Here is a 22,902-nt window from a genome sequence, read left to right on the forward strand (position 1 = left end):
TAACATGCGTTATCCTCTAAAATATTGATCCAAACCAGGTTTAATGGACTGTTTCAGTGTGGTACCACACTACTACGTGATCCAAACCAGAAAAAACCCAGGATCTGTTCAACAAGTATGTGAAAAACGCGAAAGTATGAGCCTGATGAGGGCAAAACCAAGACCAATCCCAGACCTAACTTGCGTTGTCCTCTAAGATATTGATGGAAACCAGGTTTAATTGACTGTTTCAGTGTTGTACTTCATTACTACGTGATGCAATCCAGAAAAAGCCCAGGATCTAGCCATCAAGTATGAGAAATATGCGAAAGAACGAGCCTGATGAGAGCAAATCCCAGACCTAACCTAGACCTAACATGAATTATTCTCTAAAATATTGATCGAAACCAGGTTTAATCGACTGTTTCAGTGTGGTACCACATTACTATGTGATCCAAACCAGAAAATAACCCAGGATCTGTTCAACGAGTATGTGAAGTGTGCGAAAGTATGAGTCTGATGAGGTCAAATCCCAGACCTATCCCAAACCTAACTATGCGTCATCCTCTAAAATATTGATCAAAACCAGGTTGAATCGACTGTTTCAGTGTGGCACCACATTACTACGTGATCCAAACCAGAAAAAACCCAGGATCCGTTCAACAAGTATGTGAAGAATGCGAAAGTATGAGTCTGATGAGTGAAAATCCCATGGCTAACCTAGACCTAACATGCGTTATCCTCTAAACAATTGATCCAAACCAGGTTTAATGGACTGTTTCAGTGTGGTACCACACTACAACGTGATACAGACCAGAAAAAACCCAGGATCTGTTCAACAAGTATGTGAAAGACGCGAAAGTATGAGCCTGATGAGGGCGAGTCCCAGACCTATGCCAGACCTAACTTGCGTTATCCTCTAAAATATTTATCAAGACCAGGTTTAATTGAATGTTTCAGTGTGGTACCACATTACTACCTGAACCAAACCAGAAAAAACCCAGGATCCGTTCAACAAGTATGTGAAGAATTCGAAAGTATGAGTCTCATGAGCGAAAATCCCAGACCTAACCTAGACCTAACATGCGTTATCCTCTAAAGTATTGATCCAAACCAGGTTTAATGGACTGTTTCAGTGTGGTACCATACTACTACGTGATCCAAACCAGAAAAAACCCAGGATCTGTTCAACAAGTATGTGAAAAACGCGAAAGTATGAGCCTGATCAGGGCAAATCCCAGACCAATCCCAGACCTAACTTGCGTTGTCCTCTAACATATTGATGGAAACCAGGTTTAATTGACTGTTTCAGTGTTGTACTTCATTACTACCTGATGCAATCCAGAAAAAGCCCAGGATCTAGCCATCAAGTATGAGAAATATGCGAAAGAATGAGCCTGATGAGAGCAAATCTCAGACCTAACCTAGACCTAACATGAATTATTCTCTAAAATATTCATCGAAACCAGGTTTAATCGACTGTTTCAGTGTGGTACCACACTACTGCGTGATACAAACCAGAAAAACCCCAGGATCTGTTCAAGAAGTATGTGAAAAACGCGAAACTGTGAGCCTGATGAGGGCAAATCTTAGACCTAACCTTGACCTAACATGCGTAATTCTCTAAAATTTTTATCCAGACCAGGTTTCATAGAATGTTTCAGTGTGGTACCACTTTACTACGTGATCCAATCCAGAAATAGCCCAGGATCTAGCCATGAAGTATGAGAAATATGCGAAAGTATGAGCCTGATGAGGGCAAATCCTAGACCTAACCCTGACCTAACATGCGTTATTCTCTAAAATATTTATCAAGACCAGGTTTAATTGAATGTTTCAGTGTGGTACCACATTACTACGTGTTCCAAACCAGAAAAACCCAGGATCCGTTCAACAAGTATGTGAAGAAGGCGAAATTATGAGTCTGATCAGTGAAAATCTCAGGCCTTACCTAGTCCTAACTTACGTTGTCCTCTAAAATATTGATGGAAACCAGGTTTCATTGACTGTTTCAGTGTGGTACTACATAACTACGTGATGCAATGCAGAAAAAGCCCATGATATAGCCATCAAGTATGAGAAATATGCAAAAGAATAAGCCTAATGAGAGCAAATCCCAGACCCAACCTAGACCTAACATGCGTTATCCTCTAAAATATTGAGCGAAACCAGGTTTAATGGACTGTTTCAGTGTGGTACCACACTACTTCGTGATCCAAACCAGAAAAAACACAGGATCTGTTTAACAGGTATGTGAAAAACTCGAAACTGTGAGCCTGATGAGGGCAAATCTTAGACCTAACCTTGACCTAGCATGCGTTATCCTCTAAAATATTGAGCGAAACCAGGTTTGATGGACTGTTTCAGTGTGGTACCACACTACTACGGGATCCAAACCAGAAAAAACCCAGGATCTGTTCAACAAGTATGTGAAAAACGCGAAAGTATGAGCCTGATGAGGTCAAATCCCAGACCAATCCCAGACTTAACTTTCGTTATCCTCTAAGATATTGATCGAAACCAGGTTTAATCGTCTGTTTCAGTCTGGTACCACATTACTACGTGATCCAAACCAGAAAAAACCCAGGATCAGTTCAACAAGTATGAGAGGAATGCGAAAGTATGAGTCTGATGAGTGAAAATCCCAGGGCTAACCTAGACCTTACATGCGTTATCCTCTAAAATATTCATCCAAACCAGGTTTAATGGACTGTTTCAGTGTGGTACCGCACTACTGCGTGATACAAACCAGAAAAAACCCAGCATCTGTTCAACAAGTATGTGAAAAACGCGAAAGTATGAGCCTGATGAGGGCGAATCCCAGACCTATGCCAGACCTAACTTGCGTTATCCTCTAAAACATTGATCGAAACCAGGTTTAATTGACTGTGTCAGCGTGGTACCACATTACTACGTGATACAATCCAGAAACAGCCCAGGATCTAGCCATGAAGTATGAGAGATATGCGAAAGTATGAGCCTGCTGAGGGCAAATCCTAGACCTAACCCAAACCTAACAGGCGTTATCCTCTAAAATATTTATCAAGACCAGGTTTAATTGATTGTTTCAGTGTGGTCCCACACTACAACGTGATCCAAACCAGAAAAAACCCAGGATCAGTTCAACAAGTATGTGAAGAATGCGAAAGTATGAGTCTGATGAGTGAAAATCCCAGGCCTAACCTAGCCCTAACATGCGTTATCCTCAAAAATATTGATCGAAACCTGGTTTAATCAACTGTTTCAGTGTGGTACCACATTACTATGCGATCCAAACCAGAAAATAACCCAGGATCTGTTCAACGAGTATGTGAAGTGTGCGAAAGTATGAGTCCGATGAGGGCAAATCCCATACCTATCCCAGACTTAACATGCGTTATCCTCTAAAATATTTATCAAGACCAGGTTTAATTGATTGTTTCAGTGTGGACCCACATTACTACGTGATCCAAACCCGAAAAATCCCAGGATCCGTTCAACAAGTATGTGAAGAATGCGAAAGTATGAGTCTGATGAGTGAAAATCCCAGGCCTGACCTAGACCTAACATGCGTTATTCTCTAAAATATTGAGCGAAACCAGGTTTAATGGACTGTTTCAGTGTGGTACCACACTACTACGGGATCCAAACCAGAAAAAACCCAGGATCTGTTCAACAAGTATGTGAATTGTGCGAAAGTATGAGTCTGATGAGGTCAAATCCCAGACCAATCCCAGACTTAACTTGCGTTATCCTCTAAAATATTGATCGGAACCAGGTTTAATCGACTGTTTCAGCGTGGTACCACATTACTACGTGATACAATCCAGGAACAGCCCAGGATCTAGCCATCAAGTATGAGAAATATGCGAAAGAATGAGCCTGATGAGGGCAAATCTCAGACCTAACCTAGACCTAACATGAATTATTCTCTAAAATATTCATCGAAACCAGGTTTAATCGTTTGTTTCAGTGTGGTACCACATTACTATGTGATCCAAACCAGAAAATAACCCAGGATCTGTTCAACGAGTATGTGAAGTGTGCGAAAGTATGAGTTTGATGAGGTCAAATCCCAGACCTATCCCAAACCTAACTATGCGTTATCCTCTAAAATATTGATCAAAACCACGTTTAATCGACTGTTTCAGTGTGGTACCACATTAGTACGTGATCCATACCAGAAAAAACCCAGGATCCGTTCAACAAGTATGTGAAGAATGCGAAAGTATGAGTCTGAAGGGTGAAAATACCAGACCTAACCTGGACCTAACATGCGTTATCCTCTAAAATATTGATGGAAACCAGGTTTAATTGACTGTTTCAGTGTTGTACTTCATTACTACGTGATACAGACCAGAAAAAACACAGGATCTGTTCAACAAGTATGTGAAAAACGCGAAAGAACGAGCCTGATGAGAGCAAATCCCAGACCTAACCTAGACCAAACATGAATCATTCTCTAAAATATTGATCGAAACCAGGTTTAATCGACTGTTTCAGTGTGGTACCACATTACTATGTGATCCAAACCAGAAAATAACCCAGGATCTGTTCAACGAGTATGTGAAGTGTGCGAAAGTATGAGTCTGATGAGGTCAAATCCCAGGCCTATCCCAAACCTAACATGCGTTATCCTCTAAAATATTGATCCAAACCAGGTTTAATGGACTGTTTCAGTGTGGTACCACACTACTACGTGATCCAAACCAGAAAAAACCCAGGATCTGTTCAACAAGTATGTGAAAAACGCGAAAGTATGAGCCTGATGAGGGCAAATCCCAGACCAATCCCAGACCTAACTTGCGTTGTCCTCTAAGATATTGATGGAAACCAGGTTTAATTGACTGTTTCAGTGTTGTACTTCATTACTACCTGATGCAATCCAGAAAAAGCCCAGGATCTAGCCATCAAGTATGAGAAATATGCGAAAGAATGAGCCTGATGAGAGCAAATCTCAGACCTAACCTAGACCTAACATGAATTATTCTCTAAAATATTCATCGAAACCAGGTTTAATCGACTGTTTCAGTGTGGTACCACACTACTGCGTGATACAAACCAGAAAATAACCCAGGATCTGTTCAACGAGTATGTGAAGTGTGCGAAAGTATGAGTCTGATGAGGTCAAATCCCAGACCAATCCCAGACTTAACTTGCGTTATCCTCTAAAATATTGATCGAAACCAGGTTTAATCGACTGTTTCAGTGTGGTACCACATTACTACGTGATCCAAACCAGAAAAAACCCAGGATCAGTTCAACAAGTATAAGAAGAATGCGAGAGTATGAGTCTGATGAGTGAAAATCCCAGGCCTAACCTAGACCTAACATGCGTTATCCTCAAAAATATTGATCGAAACCTGGTTTAATCGACTGTTTCAGTTTGGTACCAGATTACTATGTGATCCAAACCAGAAAATAACCCAGGATCTGTTCAACGAGTATGTGAAGTGTGCGTAGGTATGAGTCTGATGAGGGCAAATCCCAGACCTATCCCAGACCTAACTTGCGTTATCCACTAAAATATTGATCGAAACCAGGTTTAACCGACTGTTTCAGTGTGGAACCGCATTGCTACGTGATCCAAACCAGAAAAAAACCCAGTTTCAGTTCAACAAGTATGTGAAGAATGCGAAAGTATGAGTCTGATGAGTGAAAATCCCAGGCCTAACCTAGACCTAACATGCGTTGTCCTCAAAAATATTGATCGAAACCTGGTTTAATCGACAGTTTCAGTGTGGTACCACATTACTATGTGATCCAAACCAGAAAATAACCCAGGATCTGTTCAACGAGTATGTGAAGTGTGCGAAAGTATGAGTCTGATGAGGGCAAATCCCAGACCTATCCCAGACCTAACATGCGTTATCCTCTAAAATATTTATCAAGACCAAGTTTAATTGATTGTTTCAGTGTGGACCCACATTACTACGTGATCCAAACCAGAAAAAACCCAGGATCCGTTCAACAAGTATGTGAAGAATGCGAAAGTATGAGTCTGATGAGTGAAAATCCCAGGCCTAACCTAGACCTAATATGCGTTATCCTCAAAAATATTGATCGAAACCTGGTTTAATCGACTGTTTCAGTGTGGTACCACATTACTATGTGATCCAAACCAGAAAATAACCCAGGATCTGTTCAACGAGTATGTGAAGTGTGCGAAAGTATGAGTCTGATGAGGGCAAATCCCAGACCTATCCCAGACCTAACTTGCGTTATCCGCTAAAATATTGATCGAAACCAGGTTTAACCGACTGTTTCAGTGTGGAACCACATTGCTACGTGATCCAAACCAGAAAAAAACCCAGTTTCAGTTCAACAAGTATGTGAAGAATGCGAAAGTATGAGTCTGATGAATGAAAATCCCAGGCCTAACCTAGACCTAACATGCGTTGTCCTCAAAGATATTGATCGAAACCTGGTTTAATCGACAGTTTCAGTGTGGTACCACATTACTATGTGATCCAAACCAGAAAATAACCCAGGATCTGTTCAACGAGTATGTGAAGTGTGCGAAAGTATGAGTCTGATGAGGGCAAATCCCAGACCTATCCCAGACCTATCATGCGTTATCCTCTAAAATATTTATCAAGACCAGGTTTAATTGATTGTTTCAGTGTGGACCCACACTACTACGTGATCCAAACCAGAAAAAACCCAGGATCCGTTCAACAAGTATGTGAAGAATGCGAAAGTATGAGTCTGATGAGTGAAAATCCCAGGCCTAACCTAGACCTAATATGCGTTATCCTCAAAAATATTGATCGAAACCTGGTTATAATCGACTGTTTCAGTGTGGTACCACATTACTATGTGATCCAAACCAGAAAATAACCCAGGATCTGTTCAACGAGTATGTGAAGTGTGCGAAAGTATGAGTCTGATGAGGGCAAATCCCAGACCTATCCCAGACCTAACACGCGTTATCCTCTAAAATATTTATCAAGACCAGGTTTAATTGATTGTTTCAGTGTGGACCCACATAACTACGTGATCCAAACCAGAAAAAACCCAGGATCCGTTCAACAAGTATGTGAAGAATGCGAATGTATGAGTCTGATCAGTGAAAATCTCAGGACTTACCTAGACCTAACTTGCGTTGTCCTCTAAAATATTGATGGAAACCAGGTTTTATTGCCTGTTTCAGTGTGGTACTACATTACTACGTGATGCAATCCAGAAAAAGCTCAGGATCTAGCCATCAAGTATGAGAAATATGCGAAAGAATGAGCCTGATGAGAGCAAATCCCAGACCTATCCCAGACCTAACTTGCGTTAACCTACAAAATATTTATCAAGGCCAGGTTTAATTGAATGTTTCAGTGTGGTACCACACTACTACGTGATCCAAACCAGAGAAAACCCAGGATCTGTTCAACAAGTATGTGAAAAACGCGAAAGTATGAGCCTGATGAGGGCAAATCCCAGACCTATCCCAGACCTAACTTGCGTTGTCCTCTAAGATATTGATGGAAACCAGGTTTAATTGACTGTTTCAGTGTTGTACTTCATTACTACGTGATGCAATCCAGAAAAAGCCCAGGATCTAGCCATCAAGTATGAGAAATATGCGAAAGAACGAGCCTGATGAGAGCAAATCCCAGACCTAACCTAGACCTAACATGAATTATTCTCTAAAATATTGATCGAAACCAGGTTTAATGGACTGTTTCAGTGTGGTACCACATTAGTACGTGATCCATACCAGAAAAAACCCAGCATCCGTTCAACAAGTATGTGAAGAATGCGAATGTATGAGTCTGAAGGGTGAAAATCCCAGACCTAACCTAGACCTAACATGCGTTATCCTCTAAAATATTGATCCAAACCAGGTTTAATGGACTGTTTCAGTGTGGTACCACACTACTACGTGATCCAAACCAGAGAAAACCCAGGATCTGTTCAACAAGTATGTGAAAAACGCGAAAGTATGAGCCTGATGAGGGCAAATCGCAGACCTATCCCAGACCTAACTTGCGTTGTCCTCTAAGATATTGATGGAAACCAGGTTTAATTGACTGTTTCAGTGTTGTACTTCATTACTACGTGATGCAATCCAGAAAAAGCCCAGGATCTAGCCATCAAGTATGAGAAATATGCGAAAGAACGAGCCTGATGAGAGCAAATCCCAGACCTAACCTAGACCTAACATGAATTATTCTCTAAAATATTGATCGAAACCAGGTTTAATCGACTGTTTCAGTGTGGTACCACATTACTATGTGATCCAAACCAGAAAATAACCCAGGATCTGTTCAACAAGTATGTGAAAAACGCGAAAGTATGAGCCTGATGAGGGCGAATCCCAGACCTATGCCAGACCTAACTTGCGTTATCCTCTAAAATATTTATCAAGACCAGGTTTAATTGAATGTTTCAGTGTGGTACCACATTACTACCTGAACCAAACCAGAAAAAACCCAGGATCTGTTCAACGAGTATGTGAAGTGTGCGAAAGTATGAGTCTGATGAGGTCAAATCCCAGACCTATCCCAAACCTAACTATGCGTTATCCTCTAAAATATTGATCAAAACCAGGTTGAATCGACTGTTTCAGTGTGGCACCACACTACTACGTGATCCAAACCAGAAAAAACCCAGGATCCGTTCAACAAGTATGTGAAGAATGCGAAAGTATGAGTCTGATGAGTGAAAATCCCAGGGCTAACCTAGACCTAACATGCGTTAGCCTCTAAACAATTCATCCAAACCAGGTTTAATGGACTGTTTCAGTGTGGTACCACACTACTACGTGATACAGACCAGAAAAAACCCAGGATCTGTTCAACAAGTATGTGAAAAACGCGAAAGTATGAGCCTGATGAGGGCGAATCCCAGACCTATGCCAGACCTAACTTGCGTTATACTCTAAAATATTTATCAAGACCAGGTTTAATTGAATGTTTCAGTGTGGTACCACATTACTACGTGATCCAAACCAGAAAAAACCCAGGATCCGTTCAACAAGTATGTGAAGAATGCGAAAGTATGAGTCTGATGAGTGAAAATCCCAGGGTTAACCTAGACCTAACTTGCGTTGTCCTCTAAGATATTGATGGAAACCAGGTTTAATTGACTGTTTCAGTGTTGTACTTCATTACTACGTGATACAGACCAGAAAAAACCCAGGATCTGTTCAACATGTATGTGAAAAACGCGAAAGAACGAGCCTGATGAGAGCAAATCCCAGACCTAACCTAGACCTAACATGAATTATTCTCTAAAATATTGATCGAAACCAGGTTTAATCGACTGTTTCAGTGTGGTACCACATTACTATGTGATCCAAACCAGAAAATAACCCAGGATCTGTTCAACGAGTATGTGAAGTGTGCGAAAGTATGAGTCTGATGAGGTCAAATCCCAGACCAATCCCAGACTTAACTTGCGTTATCCTCTAAAATATTGATCGGAACCAGGTTTAATCGACTGTTTCAGCGTGGTACCACATTACTACGTGATACAATCCAGGAACAGCCCAGGATCTAGCCATCAAGTATGAGAAATATGCGAAAGAATGAGCCTGATGAGAGCAAATCTCAGACCTAACCTAGACCTAACATGAATTATTCTCTAAAATATTCATCCAAACCAGGTTTAATCGACTGTTTCAGTGTGGTACCACATTACTATGTGATCCAAACTAGAAAATAACCCAGGATCTGTTCAACGAGTGTGTGAAGTGTGCGAAAGTATGAGTCTGATGAGGTCAAATCCCAGACCTATCCCAAACCTAACTATGCGTTATCCTCTAAAATATTGATCAAAACCACGTTTAATGGACTGTTTCAGTGTGGTACCACATTAGTACGTGATCCATACCAGAAAAAACCCAGCATCCGTTCAACAAGTATGTGAAGAATGCGAAAGTATGAGTCTGAAGGGTGAAAATCCCAGACCTAACCTAGACCTAACATGCGTTATCCTCTAAAATATTGATCCAAACCAGGTTTAATGGACTGTTTCAGTGTGGTACCACACTACTACGTGATCCAAACCAGAGAAAACCCAGGATCTGTTCAACAAGTATGTGAAAAACGCGAAAGTATGAGCCTGATGAGGGCAAATCCCAGACCTATCCCAGACCTAACTTGCGTTGTCCTCTAAGATATTGATGGAAACCAGGTTTAATTGACTGTTTCAGTGTTGTACTTCATTACTACGTGATGCAATCCAGAAAAAGCCCAGGATCTAGCCATCAAGTATGAGAAATATGCGAAAGAACGAGCCTGATGAGAGCAAATCCCAGACCTAACCTAGACCTAACATGAATTATTCTCTAAAATATTGATCGAAACCAGGTTTAATCGACTGTTTCAGTGTGGTACCACGTTACTATGTGATCCAAACCAGAAAATAACCCAGGATCTGTTCAACAAGTATGTGAAAAACGCGAAAGTATGAGCCTGATGAGGGCGAATCCCAGACCTATGCCAGACCTAACTTGCGTTATCCTCTAAAATATTTATCAAGACCAGGTTTAATTGAATGTTTCAGTGTGGTACCACATTACTACCTGAACCAAACCAGAAAAAACCCAGGATCTGTTCAACGAGTATGTGAAGTGTGCGAAAGTATGAGTCTGATGAGGTCAAATCCCAGACCTATCCCAAACCTAACTATGCGTTATCCTCTAAAATATTGATCAAAACCAGGTTGAATCGACTTTTTCAGTGTGGCACCACACTACTACGTGATCCAAACCAGAAAAAACCCAGGATCCGTTCAACAAGTATGTGAAGAATGCGAAAGTATGAGTCTGATGAGTGAAAATCCCAGGGCTAACCTAGACCTAACATGCGTTATCCTCTAAACAATTCATCCAAACCAGGTTTAATGGACTGTTTCAGTGTGGTACCACACTACTACGTGATACAGACCAGGAAAAACCCAGGATCTGTTCAACAAGTATGTGAAAAACGCGAAAGTATGAGCCTGATGAGGGCGAATCCCAGACCTATGCCAGACCTAACAAGCGTTATCCTCTAAAATATTTATCAAGACCAGGTTTAATAGAATGTTTCAGTGTGGTACCACATTACTACCTGAACCAAACCAGAAAAAACCCAGGATCTGTTCAACGAGTATGTGAAGTGTGCGAAAGTATGAGTCTGATGAGGTCAAATCCCAGACCTATCCCAGACCTAACATGCGTTATCCTCTAAAATATTTATCAAGACCAGGTTTAATTGATTGTTTCAGTGTGGACCCACATTACTACGTGATCCAAACCAGAAAAAACCCAGGATCCGTTCAACAAGTATGTGAAGAATGCGAAAGTATGAGTCTGATGAGTGAAAATCCCAGGCCTAACCTAGACCTAATATGCGTTATCCTCAAAAATATTGATCGAAACCTGGTTTAATCGACTGTTTCAGTGTGGTACCACATTACTATGTGATCCAAACCAGAAAATAACCCAGGATCTGTTCAACGAGTATGTGAAGTGTGCGAAAGTATGAGTCTGATGAGGGCAAATCCCAGACCTATCCCAGACCTATCATGCGTTATCCTCTAAAATATTTATCAAGACCAGGTTTAATTGATTGTTTCAGTGTGGACCCACATTACTACGTGATCCAAACCAGAAAAAACCCAGGATCCGTTCAACAAGTATGTGAAGAATGCGAAAGTATGAGTCTGATGAGTGAAAATCCCAGGCCTAACCTAGACCTAATATGCGTTATCCTCAAAAATATTGATCGAAACCTGGTTATAATCGACTGTTTCAGTGTGGTACCACATTACTATGTGATCCAAACCAAAAAATAACCCAGGATCTGTTCAACGAGTATGTGAAGTGTGCGAAAGTATGAGTCTGATGAGGGCAAATCCCAGACCTATCCCAGACCTAACACGCGTTATCCTCTAAAATATTTATCAAGACCAGGTTTAATTGATTGTTTCAGTGTGGACCCACATAACTACGTGTTCCAAACCAGAAAAAACCCAGGATCCGTTCAACAAGTATGTGAAGAATGCGAATGTATGAGTCTGATCAGTGAAAATCTCAGGACTTACCTAGACCTAACTTGCGTTGTCCTCTAAAATATTGATGGAAACCAGGTTTTATTGACTGTTTCAGTGTGGTACTACATTACTACGTGATGCAATCCAGAAAAAGCTCAGGATCTAGCCATCAAGTATGAGAAATATGCGAAAGAATGAGCCTGATGAGAGCAAATCCCAGACCTATCCCAGACCTAACTTGCGTTAACCTACAAAATATTTATCAAGGCCAGGTTTAATTGAATGTTTCAGTGTGGTACCACACTACTACGTGATCCAAACCAGAGAAAACCCAGGATCTGTTCAACAAGTATGTGAAAAACGCGAAAGTATGAGCCTGATGAGGGCAAATCCCAGACCTATCCCAGACCTAACTTGCGTTGTCCTCTAAGATATTGATGGAAACCAGGTTTAATTGACTGTTTCAGTGTTGTACTTCATTACTACGTGATGCAATCCAGAAAAAGCCCAGGATCTAGCCATCAAGTATGAGAAATATGCGAAAGAACGAGCCTGATGAGAGCAAATCCCAGACCTAACCTAGACCTAACATGAATTATTCTCTAAAATATTGATCGAAACCAGGTTTAATGGACTGTTTCAGTGTGGTACCACATTAGTACGTGATCCATACCAGAAAAAACCCAGCATCCGTTCAACAAGTATGTGAAGAATGCGAAAGTATGAGTCTGAAGGGTGAAAATCCCAGACCTAACCTAGACCTAACATGCGTTATCCTCTAAAATATTGATCCAAACCAGGTTTAATGGACTGTTTCAGTGTGGTACCACACTACTACGTGATCCAAACCAGAGAAAACCCAGGATCTGTTCAACAAGTATGTGAATAACGCGAAAGTATGAGCCGGATGAGGGCAAATCCCAGACCTATCCCAGACCTAACTTGCGTTGTCCTCTAAGATATTGATGGAAACCAGGTTTAATTGACTGTTTCAGTGTTGTACTTCATTACTACGTGATGCAATCCAGAAAAAGCCCAGGATCTAGCCATCAAGTATGAGAAATATGCGAAAGAACGAGCCTGATGAGAGCAAATCCCAGACCTAACCTAGACCTAACATGAATTATTCTCTAAAATATTGATCGAAACCAGGTTTAATCGACTGTTTCAGTGTGGTACCACATTACTATGTGATCCAAACCAGAAAATAACCCAGGATCTGTTCAACAAGTATGTGAAAAACGCGAAAGTATGAGCCTGATGAGGGCGAATCCCAGACCTATGCCAGACCTAACTTGCGTTATCCTCTAAAATATTTATCAAGACCAGGTTTAATTGAATGTTTCAGTGTGGTACCACATTACTACCTGAACCAAACCAGAAAAAACCCAGGATCTGTTCAACGAGTATGTGAAGTGTGCGAAAGTATGAGTCTGATGAGGTCAAATCCCAGACCTATCCCAAACCTAACTATGCGTTATCCTCTAAAATATTGATCAAAACCAGGTTGAATCGACTGTTTCAGTGTGGCACCACACTACTACGTGATCCAAACCAGAAAAAACCCAGGATCCGTTCAACAAGTATGTGAAGAATGCGAAAGTATGAGTCTGATGAGTGAAAATCCCAGGGCTAACCTAGACCTAACATGCGTTATCCTCTAAACAATTCATCCAAACCAGGTTTAATGGACTGTTTCAGTGTGGTACCACACTACTACGTGATACAGACCAGAAAAAACCCAGGATCTGTTCAACAAGTATGTGAAAAACGCGAAAGTATGAGCCTGATGAGGGCGAATCCCAGACCTATGCCAGACCTAACTTGCGTTATACTCTAAAATATTTATCAAGACCAGGTTTAATTGAATGTTTCAGTGTGGTACCACATTACTACGTGATCCAAACCAGAAAAAACCCAGGATCCGTTCAACAAGTATGTGAAGAATGCGAAAGTATGAGTCTGATGAGTGAAAATCCCAGGGTTAACCTAGACCTAACTTGCGTTGTCCTCTAAGATATTGATGGAAACCAGGTTTAATTGACTGTTTCAGTGTTGTACTTCATTACTACGTGATACAGACCAGAAAAAACCCAGGATCTGTTCAACATGTATGTGAAAAACGCGAAAGAACGAGCCTGATGAGAGCAAATCCCAGACCTAACCTAGACCTAACATGAATTATTCTCTAAAATATTGATCGAAACCAGGTTTAATCGACTGTTTCAGTGTGGTACCACATTACTATGTGATCCAAACCAGAAAATAACCCAGGATCTGTTCAACGAGTATGTGAAGTGTGCGAAAGTATGAGTCTGATGAGGTCAAATCCCAGACCAATCCCAGACTTAACTTGCGTTATCCTCTAAAATATTGATCGGAACCAGGTTTAATCGACTGTTTCAGTGTGGTACCACATTACTATGTGATCCAAACCAGAAAATAACCCAGGATCTGTTTAACGAGTATGTGAAGTGTGCGAAAGTATGAGTCTGATGAGGTCAAATCCCAGACCAATCCCAGACTTAACTTGCGTTATCCTCTAAAATATTGATCGGAACCAGGTTTAATCGACTGTTTCAGCGTGGTACCACATTACTACGTGATACAATCCAGGAACAGCCCAGGATCTAGCCATCAAGTATGAGAAATATGCGAAAGAATGAGCCTGATGAGAGCAAATCTCAGACCTAACCTAGACCTAACATGAATTATTCTCTAAAATATTCATCCAAACCAGGTTTAATCGACTGTTTCAGTGTGGTACCACATTACTATGTGATCCAAACCAGAAAATAACCCAGGATCTGTTCAACGAGTATGTGAAGTGTGCGGAAGTATGAGTCTGATGAGGTCAAATCCCAGACCTATCCCAAACCTAACTATGCGTTATCCTCTAAAATATTGATCAAAACCACGTTTAATGGACTGTTTCAGTGTGGTACCACATTAGTACGTGATCCATACCAGAAAAAACCCAGCATCCGTTCAACAAGTATGTGAAGAATGCGAAAGTATGAGTCTGAAGGGTGAAAATCCCAGACCTAACCTAGACCTAACATGCGTTATCCTCTAAAATATTGATCCAAACCAGGTTTAATGGACTGTTTCAGTGTGGTACCACACTACTACGTGATCCAAACCAGAGAAAACCCAGGATCTGTTCAACAAGTATGTGAAAAACGCGAAAGTATGAGCCTGATGAGGGCAAATCCCAGACCTATCCCAGACCTAACTTGCGTTGTCCTCTAAGATATTGATGGAAACCAGGTTTAATTGACTGTTTCAGTGTTGTACTTCATTACTACGTGATGCAATCCAGAAAAAGCCCAGGATCTAGCCATCAAGTATGAGAAATATGCGAAAGAACGAGCCTGATGAGAGCAAATCCCAGACCTAACCTAGACCTAACATGAATTATTCTCTAAAATATTGATCGAAACCAGGTTTAATCGACTGTTTCAGTGTGGTACCACATTACTATGTGATCCAAACCAGAAAATAACCCAGGATCTGTTCAACAAGTATGTGAAAAACGCGAAAGTATGAGCCTGATGAGGGCGAATCCCAGACCTATGCCAGACCTAACTTGCGTTATCCTCTAAAATATTGATCGGAACCAGGTTTAATCGACTGTTTCAGTGTGGTACCACATTACTATGTGATCCAAACCAGAAAATAACCCAGGATCTGTTTAACGAGTATGTGAAGTGTGCGAAAGTATGAGTCTGATGAGGTCAAATCCCAGACCTATCCCAAACCTAACTATGCGTTATCCTCTAAAATATTGATCAAAACCAGGTTGAATCGACTTTTTCAGTGTGGCACCACACTACTACGTGATCCAAACCAGAAAAAACCCAGGATCCGTTCAACAAGTATGTGAAGAATGCGAAAGTATGAGTCTGATGAGTGAAAATCCCAGGGCTAACCTAGACCTAACATGCGTTATCCTCTAAACAATTCATCCAAACCAGGTTTAATGGACTGTTTCAGTGTGGTACCACACTACTACGTGATACAGACCAGGAAAAACCCAGGATCTGTTCAACAAGTATGTGAAAAACGCGAAAGTATGAGCCTGATGAGGGCGAATCCCAGACCTATGCCAGACCTAACATGCGTTATCCTCTAAAATATTTATCAAGACCAGGTTTAATAGAATGTTTCAGTGTGGTACCACATTACTACCTGAACCAAACCAGAAAAAACCCAGGATCTGTTCAACGAGTATGTGAAGTGTGCGAAAGTATGAGTCTGATGAGGTCAAATCCCAGACCTATCCCAGACCTAACATGCGTTATCCCCTAAAATATTGATCAAAACCAGGTTGAATCGACTGTTTCAGTGTGGCACCACATTACTACGTGATCCAAACCAGAAAAAACCCAGGATCCGTTCAACAAGTGTGTGAAGAATGCGAAAGTATGAGTCTGATGAGTGAAAATCCCAGGGCTAACCTAGACCTAACTTGCGTTGTCCTCTAAGATATTGATGGAAACCAGGTTTAATTGACTGTTTCAGTGTTGTACTTCATTACTACGTGATACAGACCAGAAAAAACCCAGGATCTGTTCAACAAGTATGTGAAAAACGCGAAAGAACGAGCCTGATGAGAGCAAATCCCAGACCTAACCTAGACCTAACATGAATTATTCTCTAAAATATTGATCGAAACCAGGTTTAATCGACTGTTTCAGTGTGGTACCACATTACTATGTGATCCAAACCAGAAAATAACCCAGGATCTGTTCAACGAGTATGTGAAGTGTGCGAAAGTATGAGTCTGATGAGGTCAAATCCCAGGCCTATCCCAAACCTAACATGCGTTATCCTCTAAAATATTGATCCAAACCAGGTTTAATGGACTGTTTCAGTGTGGTACCACACTACTACGTGATCCAAACCAGAAAAAACCCAGGATCTGTTCAACAAGTATGTGAAAAACGCGAAAGTATGAGCCTGATGAGGGCAAATCCCAGACCAATCCCAGACCTAACTTGCGTTTCCTCTAAGATATTGATGGAAACCAGGTTTAATTGACTGTTTCTGTGTTGTACTTCATTACTACCTGATGCAATCCAGAAAAAGCCCAGGATCTAGCCATCAAGTATGAGAAATATGCGAAAGAATGAGCCTGATGAGAGCAAATCTCAGACCTAACCTAGACCTAACATGAATTATTCTCTAAAATATTCATCGAAACCAGGTTTAATCGACTGTTTCAGTGTGGTACCACACTACTGCGTGATACAAACCAGAAAATAACCCAGGATCTGTTCAACGAGTATGTGAAGTGTGCGAAAGTATGAGTCTGATGAGGTCAAATCCCAGACCAATCCCAGACTTAACTTGCGTTATCCTCTAAAATATTGATCGAAACCAGGTTTAATCGACTGTTTCAGTGTGGTACCACATTACTACGTGATCCAAACCAGAAAAAACCCAGGATCAGTTCAACAAGTATAAGAAGAATGCGAAAGTATGAGTCTGATGAGTGAAAATCCCAGGCCTAACCTAGACCTAACATGCGTTATCCTCAAAAATATTGATCGAAACCTGGTTTAATCGACTGTTTCAGTTTGGTACCACATTACTATGTGATCCAAACCAGAAAATAACCCAGGATCTGTTCAACGAGTATGTGAAGTGTGCGTAGGTATGAGTCTGATGAGGGCAAATCCCAGACCTATCCCAGACCTAACTTGCGTTATCCACTAAAATATTGATCGAAACCAGGTTTAACCGACTGTTTCAGTGTGGAACCACATTGCTACGTGATCCAAACCAGAAAAAAACCCAGTCTCAGTTCAACAAGTATGTGAAGAATGCGAAAGTATGAGTCTGATGAGTGAAAATCCCAGGCCTAACCTAGACCTAACATGCGTTGTCCTCAAAAATATTGATCGAAACCTGGTTTAATCGACAGTTTCAGTGTGGTACCACATTACAATGTGATCCAAACCAGAAAATAACCCAGGATCTGTTCAACGAGTATGTGAAGTGTGCGAAAGTATGAGTCTGATGAGGGCAAATCCCAGACCTATCCCAGACCTAACATGCGTTATCCTCTAAAATATTTATCAAGACCAGGTTTAATTGATTGATTCAGTGTGGACCCACATTACTACGTGATCCAAACCAGAAAAAACCCAGGATCCGTTCAACAAGTATGTGAAGAATGCGAAAGTATGAGTCTGATGAGTGAAAATCCCAGGCCTAACCTAGACCTAATATGCGTTATCCTCAAAAATATTGATCGAAACCTGGTTTAATCGACTGTTTCAGTGTGGTACCACATTACTATGTGATCCAAACCAGAAAATAACCCAGGATCTGTTCAACGAGTATGTGAAGTGTGCGAAAGTATGAGTCTGATGAGGGCAAATCCCAGACCTATCCCAGACCTAACTTGCGTTATCCACTAAAATATTGATCGAAACCAGGTTTAACCGACTGTTTCAGTGTGGAACCACATTGCTACGTGATCCAAACCAGAAAAAAACCCAGTTTCAGTTCAACAAGTATGTGAAGAATGCGAAAGTATGAGTCTGATGAGTGAAAATCCCAGGCCTAACCTAGACCTAACATGCGTTGTCCTCAAAAATATTGATCGAAACCTGGTTGAATCGACAGTTTCAGTGTGGTACCACATTACTATGTGATCCAAACCAGAAAATAACCCAGGATCTGTTCAACGAGTATGTGAAGTTTGCGAAAGTATGAGTCTGATGAGGGCAAATCCCAGACCTATCCCAGACCTAACATGCGTTATCCTCTAAAATATTTATCAAGACCAGGTTTAATTGATTGTTTCAGTGTGGACCCACATTACTACGTGATCCAAACCAGAAAAAACCCAGGATCCGTTCAACAAGTATGTGAAGAATGCGAAAGTATGAGTCTGATGAGTGAAAATCCCAGGCCTAACCTAGACCTAATATGCGTTATCCTCAAAAATATTGATCGAAACCTGGTTTAATCGACTGTTTCAGTGTGGTACCACATTACTATGTGATCCAAACCAGAAAATAACCCAGGATCTGTTCAACGAGTATGTGAAGTGTGCGAAAGTATGAGTCTGATGAGGGCAAATCCCAGACCTATCCCAGACCTAACACGCGTTATCCTCTAAAATATTTATCAAGACCAGGTTTAATTGATTGTTTCAGTGTGGACCCACATAACTACGTGATCCAAACCAGAAAAAACCCAGGATCCGTTCAACAAGTATGTGAAGAATGCGAATGTATGAGTCTGATCAGTGAAAATCTCAGGCCTTACCTAGACCTAACTTGCGTTGTCCTCTAAAATATTGATGGAAACCAGGTTTCATTGACTGTTTCAGTGTGGTACTACATTACTACGTGATGCAATCCAGAAAAAGCTCAGGATCTAGCCATCAAGTATGAGAAATATGCGAAAGAATGAGCCTGATGAGAGCAAATCCCAGACCTATTCCAGACCTAACTTGCGTTAACCTCCAAAATATTTATCAAGGCCAGGTTTAATTGAATGTTTCAGTGTGGTACCACATTACTATGTGATCCAAACCAGAAAATAATGCAGGATCTGTTCAACGAGTACGTGAAGTGTGCGAAAGTATGAGTCTGATGAGGGCAAATCCCAGACCTATCCCGGACCTAACATACGTTATCCTCTAAAATATTTATCAAGACCAGGTTTAATTGATTGTTTCAGTGTGGACCCACATTACTACGTGAACCAAACCAGAAAAAAACCCAGGATCCGTTCAACAAGTATGTGAAAAACGCGAAAGTATGAGCCTGATGAGGGCAAATCCCAGACCTGTCCCAGACCTAACTTGCGTTATCCTCTAAAATATTGATCGAAGCCAAGTTTAATCGACTGTATCAGTGTGGAACCACATTACTACGTGATCCAAGCCAGAAAAAAACCCAGGATCTTGTCAAGGAGTATGTGAAGTGTGCGAAAGTATGGGTCTGATGAGGGCTAATCCCAGACCTATCCCAGACCTAGCTTGCGTGATCCTGTAAGATATTGATCGAAACCAGGTTTAATTGACTGTTTTAGTGTGGTACCACATTACTACGTGATCCAAACCAGAAAATAATGCAGGATCTGTTCATCGAGTATGTGAAGTGTGCGAAAGTATGAGCCTGCTGAGGGCAAATCCTAGACCTAACCCAAACCTAACACGCGTTATCCTCTAAAATATTTATCAAGACCAGGTTTAATTGATTGTTTCATTGTGGACCCACATTACTACGTGATCCAAACCCGAAAAAACCCAGGATCCGTTCAACAAGTATGTGAAGAATGCGAAAGTATGAGTCTGATGAGTGAAAATCCCAGGCCTGACCTAGACCTAACATGCGTTATTCTCTAAAATATTGAGCGAAACCAGGTTTAATGGACTGTTTCAGTGTGGTACCACACTACTACGGGATCCAAACCAGAAAAAACCCAGGATCTGTTCAACAAGTATGTGAATTGTGCGAAAGTATGAGTCTGATGAGGTCAAATCCCAGACCAATCCCAGACTTAACTTGCGTTATCCTCTAAAATATTGATCGGAACCAGGTTTAATCGACTGTTTTAGCGTGGTACCACATTACTACGTGATACAATCCAGGAACAGCCCAGGATCTAGCCATCAAGTATGAGAAATATGCGAAAGAATGAGCCTGATGAGAGCAAATCTCAGACCTAACCTAGACCTAACATGAATTATTCTCTAAAATATTCATCGAAACCAGGTTTAATCGACTGTTTCAGTGTGGTACCACATTACTATGTGATCCAAACCAGAAAATAACCCAGGATCTGTTCAACGAGTATGTGAAGTGTGCGAAAGTATGAGTCTGATGAGGTCAAATCCCAGACCTATCCCAAACCTAACTATGCGTTATCCTCTAAAATATTGATCAAAACCACGTTTAATGGACTGTTTCAGTGTGGTACCACATTAGTACGTGATCCATACCAGAAAAAACCCAGCATCCGTTCAACAAGTATGTGAAGAATGCGAAAGTATGAGTCTGAAGGGTGAAAATCCCAGACCTAACCTAGACCTAACATGCGTTATCCTCTAAAATATTGATCCAAACCAGGTTTAATGGACTGTTTCAGTGTGGTACCACACTACTACGTGATCCAAACCAGAGAAAACCCAGGATCTGTTCAACAAGTATGTGAAAAACGCGAAAGTATGAGCCTGATGAGGGCAAATCCCAGACCTATCCCAGACCTAACTTGCGTTGTCCTCTAAGATATTGATGGAAACCAGGTTTAATTGACTGTTTCAGTGTTGTACTTCATTACTACGTGATGCAATCCAGAAAAAGCCCAGGATCTAGCCATCAAGTATGAGAAATATGCGAAAGAACGAGCCTGATGAGAGCAAATCCCAGACCTAACCTAGACCTAACATGCATTATTCTCTAAAATATTGATCGAAACCAGGTTTAATCGACTGTTTCAGTGTGGTACCACATTACTATGTGATCCAAACCAGAAAATAACCCAGGATCTGTTCAACGAGTATGTGAAGTGTGCGAAAGTATGAGTCTGATGAGGTCAAATCCCAGACCTATCCCAAACCTAACTATGCGTTATCCTCTAAAATATTGATCAAAACCAGGTTGAATCGACTGTTTCAGTGTGGCACCACACGACTACGTGATCCAAACCAGAAAAAACCCAGGATCCGTTCAACAAGTATGTGAAGAATGCGAAAGTATGAGTCTGATGAGTGAAAATCCCAGGGCTAACCTAGACCTAACATGCGTTATCCTCTAAACAATTCATCCAAACCAGGTTTAATGTACTGTTTCAGTGTGGTACCACACTACTACGTGATACAGACCAGAAAAAACCCAGGATCTGTTCAACAAGTATGTGAAAAACGCGAAAGTATGAGCCTGATGAGGGCGAATCCCAGACCTATGCCAGACCTAACTTGCGTTATCCTCTAAAATATTTATCAAGACCAGGTTTAATTGAATGTTTCAGTGTGGTACCACATTACTACCTAAATCAAACCAGAAAAAACCCAGGATCCGTTCAACAAGTATGTGAAGAATGCGAAAGTATGAGTCTCATGAGCGAAAATCCCAGACCTGACCTAGACCTAACATGCGTTATCCTCTAAAATATTGATCCAAACCAGGTTTAATGGACTATTTCAGTGTGGTACCACACTACTACGTGATCCAAACCAGAAAAAACCTAGGATCTGTTCAACAAGTATGTGAAAAACGCGAAAGTATGAGCCTGATGAGGGCAAAACCAAGACCAATCCCAGACCTAACTTGCGTTGTCCTCTAAGATATTGATGGAAACCAGGTTTAATTGACTGTTTCAGTGTTGTACTTCATTACTACGTGATGCAATCCAGAAAAAGCCCAGGATCTAGCCATCAAGTATGAGAAATATGCGAAAGAACGAGCCTGATGAGAGCAAATCCCAGACCTAACCTAGACCTAACATGAATTATTCTCTAAAATATTGATCGAAACCAGGTTTAATCGACTGTTTCAGTGTGGTACCACATTACTATGTGATCCAAACCAGAAAATAACCCAGGATCTGTTCAACGAGTATGTGAAGTGTGCGAAAGTATGAGTCTGATGAGGTCAAATCCCAGACCTATCCCAAACCTAACTATGCGTCATCCTCTAAAATATTGATCAAAACCAGGTTGAATCGACTGTTTCAGTGTGGCACCACATTACTACGTGATCCAAAGCAGAAAAAACCCTCGATCAGGTCAACATGTATGTTAAAACTGCGAAAGTATGGCCCTGATGAGGGCAAATCCCAGGCCTAACCTAGACCTAACTTGCGTTATCCTCTAAAATATTGATCGAAACCAGGTTTAATTCGCTGTTTCAGCGTGGTACCACATTACTACGTCATACAATCCAGAAACAGCCCAGGATCTAGCCATCAAGTATGAGAAATATGCGAAAGAATGAGCCTGAT

This window comes from Colletes latitarsis, unplaced genomic scaffold (genome assembly GCF_051014445.1).
Source record: "Colletes latitarsis isolate SP2378_abdomen unplaced genomic scaffold, iyColLati1 scaffold0007, whole genome shotgun sequence".
Classification (NCBI taxonomy): domain Eukaryota; kingdom Metazoa; phylum Arthropoda; class Insecta; order Hymenoptera; family Colletidae; genus Colletes; species Colletes latitarsis.